The sequence below is a fragment of the Chinchilla lanigera genome, unplaced genomic scaffold, assembly GCF_000276665.1.
Source record: "Chinchilla lanigera isolate Chin_1 unplaced genomic scaffold, ChiLan1.0 scaffold00145, whole genome shotgun sequence".
NCBI classification, from domain to species: domain Eukaryota; kingdom Metazoa; phylum Chordata; class Mammalia; order Rodentia; family Chinchillidae; genus Chinchilla; species Chinchilla lanigera.
This window is the reverse complement of record NW_004955546.1, coordinates 1668532-1675394: the sequence shown is the minus strand read 5'-3', so window position 1 is coordinate 1675394 and position 6863 is coordinate 1668532. Positions and strand designations below refer to the sequence as shown.

Here is a 6863-nt window from a genome sequence, read left to right as displayed (position 1 = left end):
GAGCCGCTCCCACCAGCCTGTCTCAACACCCACCCTCTCATCACTCCCAAGTCCCTGCCTGGCTCTCAGCCCCCAAGCCTCCTTTCTCTGGAGAGACCTCGGGAAAGTGCAATCCTTCCAGCCCCAGCTCCCAGGAACAGCAAGCGGGGGCTGAGGACTGGTGGCCTGGGCCTCGGGTGCTGGATTCTCAAGCCCCTCCGGATGCTGTGGTCCTGAGCCTTCCGTGGGGCAGCCCTAAAGTACTCCCTCTCAGCCTGCACAGTCCCCGACAAAGGGGGCAGTGTGACCTCTCCAACAGGCAGGCCTGGCAATCACTGGATAGCAGAGCAAGCTCCGCAGCATACCAACAGCTTCCTGTGTGTCAGTGCACTCGACCTCATTTTAAGTGTGAGGAACAGGGCAGTCATGGCCTTGGTTTCCTTGAGAACCCGAACTGACTTAGGCATGTCTGACTCTGACTTGCTTTTTTCCCTGCTTGTTAATGTTATAGAAACATTTTGAAATAAAGGAAGTTTTATTACATGTATAAGCTATGTTATATATATTTATATGCTTCCAGAAACAACTCCTTTCCACTCAAAAAAGGAGGGGAGAATGATGGGCCACATGTGTGCTGGCTTGAATGCATGCGCATATCCGTCTTACAGTCAGGACACCTGTGAGCCAGAGGGGAGGACAGAGGGAAGAAGCCCACAGAGGCTTTGCCCTCTGTGGTGTTCCCAGAGGTCCTGCATCTGGGACATGCATGACACTTCTTCCTGGGTGATGGATGAGTGGTTTGGACTGCACACTTCCCGCCTCAAAGGCAGCACACAGCTTTGCCAGACGCTGTGAGTTCAGATGCTGCATAGATGCCCAGCAGTGCTGATGGACCCATTTGCCAGATGATTCAGCAAGCTGCCAACTCCAGAGCAAGAGAGGATCTGCAGCAGGTCCAGGCTACACACAGACCACCCTGTCCCAGCCCAGGCTCTGTGGAACAGGCTTCTGCATGGGGTGTCAGAGCTGCGTCACAGGGGTTCCAGCAGAGCCTTCTGCAGCCGGGAACCACTTGTTATTTAAACAGCAGCTGCACCGTGGCACCAAGCTCCAGTCAACACAAGCCTCACACACAGGGCGGAGTGTGAGTTTGGGTAGGTGTGACAGCAACCTATGAGCAAAGGAACAAGGACCTCAAGATCCCCCTGTGCAGACCTGGAGGAAGAAAGAAAGGAACGCACAGCAGTGAGTGACACCAACCAACAGGCTTGGAGCCTGCATAGGATAAAGGGGAAAGAGGGAGTTTGCCCTTTATGCTTCTTCAGAGGAGACCCAGTCTTCACCAGGGCCTTGGAATGTTTGACTCCAGTTCCTCCAGGCTTTTAGCACAGAGCTTTGGGCTTTCAGTTAGGGGCTGTCATGGTTTGGGGAATATTTTGCAAGGGGAACAGTATAATACGGGACACATATTTTATAAAATTATTTATAATAGTCACCCAAAGAATGATATACAAAAGAGTACATGAAATCTATCCACACACTAAGACCAAGGAAACTAGCCGAGGGCCTGGATCCCAGAGAAATGTCCTGCATGAATCCAGCTGAAGACCTAAAGCTCATAACAGTGCCTCCCACAAGTCCAACTGGAGGCCTAGAGCCCATAACAATATCTCATGCAGGTCTGTTTCATGGATCTGTGCTGGGAAGACCCAAAGGTCAGTGGTGGAATCTAGGACATCTGTGCCAGCAGAATGAAATATCTGGCTAGCAGGCTGAGGGAACTGCACTGGAGCCAGGAAGCGACACGCAAAGTAAGAACCAGAGCTCCCCTGAAGAGTACCACAGCCATCTTCAGCAACCGTGAGGTCCCAAGCTCCGCCAGTGGTGAAGACAGCTGAGTTCCATCAGGAAAGCCAATGCAGCAAGTTTCTCCAGGAGACTGGCAATGCACCATCTTCCCCTCCGGAGCCAGGAAGTGATGCTCAAAGTGAGGACTAAAGCTCTCCCAAAGTGAACCAGAGCTATTCTCAGTGCCAACAAGGTCCCAAGCTCCTCAGAAGATGAAAACAGCCAAGTTCATCAGGAAAGCCAGCATGACAAGCTCCTCCAACAGAACCAACAGCTCCTTACAGCTTCTACCAGCTCCCAACAGCCTTTCTCTGCTCCCCACAGCCTCTTTAGTTCCCAAAAGCCTTTCTTCTTCTCCAGTTCTGGCTCATATGCTGCTGGCAACAATCCTCAGGTGCGCGTCCCACACCCAGCACCACGCTTACTCAGTTCAGCTGGGTTTTACAAGTTGACCGCCAGTTGTCAGTCCACTACAGGGACTCACACAGACTGCAGTGAGCTCCAGACCTCCGACCCCGGACTGGCTCCTCTGCTCTCCAGCATACAGATGGCCACTCTGGATTCTCCCTCCCTGACCTGGCAGGTGACCATGAGGACTCTTGGTCCATCTCCAACCTGTGAGCTGACCTAGTGAGTCTTCCCTATGATCATGCACACTGTATATTAAATCTGTTCCTCTAGTGAGGCCTCAAGCACTGCTCTCTTCCACACCCTGACATCCTCCTGGTGACCCAGCATCTAGCACCTTGGGTGCTTCATCCTTCTGTCAGCCTACTCCAGGCGCATTTCCTCCAGTGCATGTCCAAGACCCACATCAGCATCACCGCTGTACACCTAAGTCCAAGCTCCAGACACATGCTGTCCCCCAGGCTTCGTCTCCCAGTCCCTCCCAGCCATCCCTCCCTCTGCAGCGATGTCTGCACACAGTCCACCCTCCTGGCCCATCTACTGTTTTATTATCCAGCAGCCACCGCTCACCTTGGGTTGGTTTGGATCTTTTAATAGACTTCAGGTTCCTCAGAAAAATATTTCTGTCACACTCGCCAACTTCCACAATTCCTTACGCTTCCGTCTCACTTCTTGACAAAACCCCCTCAGAAGCAACGCATCTGCCAAGTGTCGTGTGCCTAATGTCCCGGGTGCTGATCACTGTTGGAGAAAAACCACAAAGCTGAAGGATCTGGTGCCACTTGACTGGCTGGGAACACTTACCGAGGGTTTAATCCTTACCAGGCGTTATTCAACAAGCCTTGTGTGGATTATCTCACATTGCCCCCCGCAATGAGCTGGAAAGCTGCCCAGAAGTCTTGTCCTTGACTCTGAAATCCGCTCCCATCAGACAACTTCCTCTCCTCTGCTGGGGGAGTGCACAGGTCATCAGCTAGGAGCCCGGTGCCCCCTTCACCCACGGCAGTGCTGGGGACAGGCTCCCGCCTGCCTGGCAGAGCCCCTCTCGGCTTCCCCACCCCTCCTTCTCCTTCTTTGCCCTCTCTTCAACTTTTCCCACACCCCTTTCATTCTTGATTTTAAATCTGGGTGACCCTGAAATGGACCTTCTCTCCTGAGTCAGCCTTTCTGCTGATCTTGTCCAGTTGCACAGATTTCATTACTGCCTCTTGGCAAAACCATTTCCCAGTTCTTCCAATAAACTGGAAAAAACAAAGCATGAATAAAATGATTCTCCAACTGCATGTTCAACCCAGCCCTCACTCCTCAGCTCAGACTTGCTCCACATTTCCACTGGATCTAAAGACGGATGTGAGAAAGCAGAACCAATCTTCTCTGCCCCTATTGCCATCTACCAACTCTAAGTCAGCCTCGCTCCTGCACCCTGGATTCTCCTCTCCTGCACCCCAACATTCATTGCCTTCCCACACTGGGTCCCCCTCATGACTGCAAAAATCTTCCTGACTCTGTTTGCCTTCAAATGTGCCTGCACTAAATTTAATGTCCCGCTCAGGGCTGGTGGCCCAAGTCCCTTCTCTTGTCACTCACGTGTTTGGCGTGTTCCTCAGGCCTGGCTTCCACCCTGAGCTCCCTGGGAACTGGCACTTTTTCTTGTTCCTATATTGGTTTCCCCCAAAACATGCATTGCACGAGGCTGTTCTCAATAAAGTTTGATTGAATAGATAGATGGCTGTTAAATACACTTAAAACTTCGTTCATCAGTTAACATGTAAATCAGCATTGTCTAGGTTAAACCCCTGAGACTGACTCAAATTCCTTATTTTGTTTACTTCCCAGAACAAGCTTAATCTTGGTATTGGTCAGCCTTCCATCACTGTAACAAAGTACCTGAGATAATCAACTGAAAAGAGGAAAGGTTTATTTGGCTCCCAGTGTTGGAGGTTTTAGCCCATGGTCTGTTGGCCCCATGGTTTCTGGGCTTAAGAGGAGTCAGCACAACAGGCAAGGAGTGCTTAGTAGGGCAGGGTGGCTGGGAGGCAGAAAGAGCAAGTGGGGTCCCACTGTCCCCTTTGCTGGTGTCCCTGGTGACCTAAAACCTCGAACTGGGCCCCCTTTCCTAAAGACCCTGCCACCTCCCAATAGCGCCATAGGCCAGAGACCAAGCCATGAGCACATGGACCTTCGGGAAAATCCAGACCATGGCACAGAGACCTTGAACAACCATCACTAGCAATGAGTGTGTGAATCTCAGCTGAAAATTTTAAAGTCCTTTAACACATTTTTTACATTGGACCTCAGAAAGGCAGATACCTGGTGTGCTCTCATCTTTGTTTTATTCTTATAACCGGAGTGTTGCAACCTACTTGGGGTCTCTTTCTGAGACTCCTGAGTCACTGAGCTCAGCCCAGCTTCTGGGTGCTGGGCTGAACTGTGCTGGGGATATGGCCTAAGGACAGGGCTGGTGACTGGCAGCAGGGCTGAGTCCCACAGTCTCGGTGGAAAGAAGGTGAGGGTATAAGGAAGACAGTGACCCTTGAGGAGCAGCCAGGGCCAGGGTTCAGAGCTCCACCTGTCCTCACGCAGGTCTCGGGGTCTTAGGCCTGGACCAGACTCCTCACGGGAGAGATGGTCGGCCACACCCAGAGTAGGGTGCCAAACACCACTTAGCACAGGCATCCTGTCCTGGACAGCACCCCACTGTCTGTTTCCTGCACCCCAGGAGACATTGCTCTTTTTATTTATTCAAGGAGTGCTTACCAAGGCACATGTAACATCACCACACAGATCTGCCATTTGTTATGTGCAAATCTTCTCTCTTGATCTACTCCAGCTCCATCAATGCAGGATCCCACGCCAGACCCGGCAGTAGGCAGTAGCGTGTCCACAGTGAAACGAAAGTTTCCTCAGGGCTGAGAACCAATTAGGAGCCCAGGGTAAGGCCAGACTGTGCTCTGAAAGCAGCTGATGAAAGACACAGGCGGCGCCGCGGCCGCAAGTCTGGGGTCTCCTTCCCATGCGACATCCACAACAGGAAGAATCCCGAGCCTCTGCGGTGACACACATCAGCCTGTCGGCATGCAGCTCTGACAGGCCTGGGTGTGCAGCCTTTCTACAATGCCGCAGTGCAGAGCGAGCATGGCAAGGGGGGCCCGGTGACCTCTCCATGTCACCCGCTGCCTGTCTTTGTAGGCTCTGGCAGCTCTGGGCCTCTCAGCAGAGACAGACTCAGTGTCCCCCATGGGAGCTATTCCTATACAGCCAAGGAGAGGCACTTGGGAAAGGACAGCCTGACAGATGTGTTGCATCAGTGGCAGCCGGGCCTGGGGACTTCCCTCCATGTAGGCCTAAAGGGCAGACGCTGTCTGTCTGGGGCCCAGGAGCCACCCATGCCAGGAATTTGGTCACAACCACAAGCTCTTGACTTGTAATAACCATCACCAGTCTGCAGTCATGCAGCACAGTCCAAGTGCCTGGAATAGAATATCTTCCCAACAGAAGTTGTGGTGTCTCAGAGAAAGAAAAAAGTTACCAAACACCTTTGCCCTGCAGCTACCTGCTGGCCACTCCCAGGAACCTCAGCCAGGGTCAGCAGAACAAAAGTGCCTTTATCCTTTTGCTCAGTTTTGCATTTCTGTGTCAGGCAGCTCATGCAGGCTTTCCAAGGTACACATGCGCATGCGTACATACACACCAGCAAATATTTAATTGCTGCTTCTGCACCTCACTGGTTCTTGGGTGAAACAGAGCAGTGGCTCCTTACCTCCCCTGCTCTGCATGATCTGTGCCCAAATGTGGCAGGAGAAATGTAGTCTTATAACTCAGGCCCCACAAAGTTCTAAGTGATGCCCAGGTAAAAAGGACAGAGTCAAGGAAACTGTACCCAAGTTCTCTTCATTGTCAAATTCAAGCAAACAAATGTATTTAAAATTGCATGAACCAACTCAAAGACAAATCTACTAAAATCACATCATCCCATAGTAAATGCAGCCTTAGCAAAGGAGGAAGAAGGACTGAAAGAGGCAGAGAATCCAGTACAGGACGAGGAAGGAGAGGAAGAGGAGGAGGAGGCAGAGTGGGCAGCACGCAGCCAGGAACGGAGCTGAAGAGCACTGAGGAGGAGACTCACCAGAGAGGAAAGCAGGGAAGTAAATGGGAGATGAGGGAGAAGAACACGGGGAAGTGACACAGGTGAAAATAACAGAGGCAAATGAGGAGAAAGGGGAAGCTACCACGAAAACCTACCTACCAAAAAGCCAGAAAACAATTGTAAGATGCATTCACTTCACGTAGGATTGTCCTTACCATGAAAAAAGACAGCAAAGTGATTCAGAGTTTTAATGTGGACCTATAAAAGGGTCAAGAGGTTGACCAACACCAAGATTTCTCCAACCAGAATCGCCGCTGCATCAAGAAAGTAAGAACTGGCATCCTAAAAAGAAAGTTACCGATTCTAGTCCTCTCCTCCGTGTTTTGTGAAGGGACAGAGTTGAGGGGAACACAGATCAGGGATCATGCTGCCGCCCAGTGCCAGACTTTAGAGACAGAATCTAAGACAACCAAGTTGCCAGGTGTGAGTGAATACAACCCCACACCGTTACTCTTCAAAACAGAACCCTGCAAATACATAT

At 51.2% G+C, this 6863-nt stretch overlaps 1 long non-coding RNA gene across 1 annotated transcript; it reads right to left on the bottom strand.

Annotated features, from left to right (window-relative positions):
* Positions 1-556: 556 nt before the first annotated feature.
* LOC106147353 lies at positions 557-5080 on the bottom strand. Its single transcript, XR_001232209.1, has 3 exons — positions 4993-5080; positions 2806-2976; positions 557-1194 (listed from the first exon to the last, which is right to left on the bottom strand). It is a non-coding gene; the product is annotated as an uncharacterized LOC106147353 (long non-coding RNA).
* Between the last annotated feature and the right edge of the window lie 1783 nt (positions 5081-6863).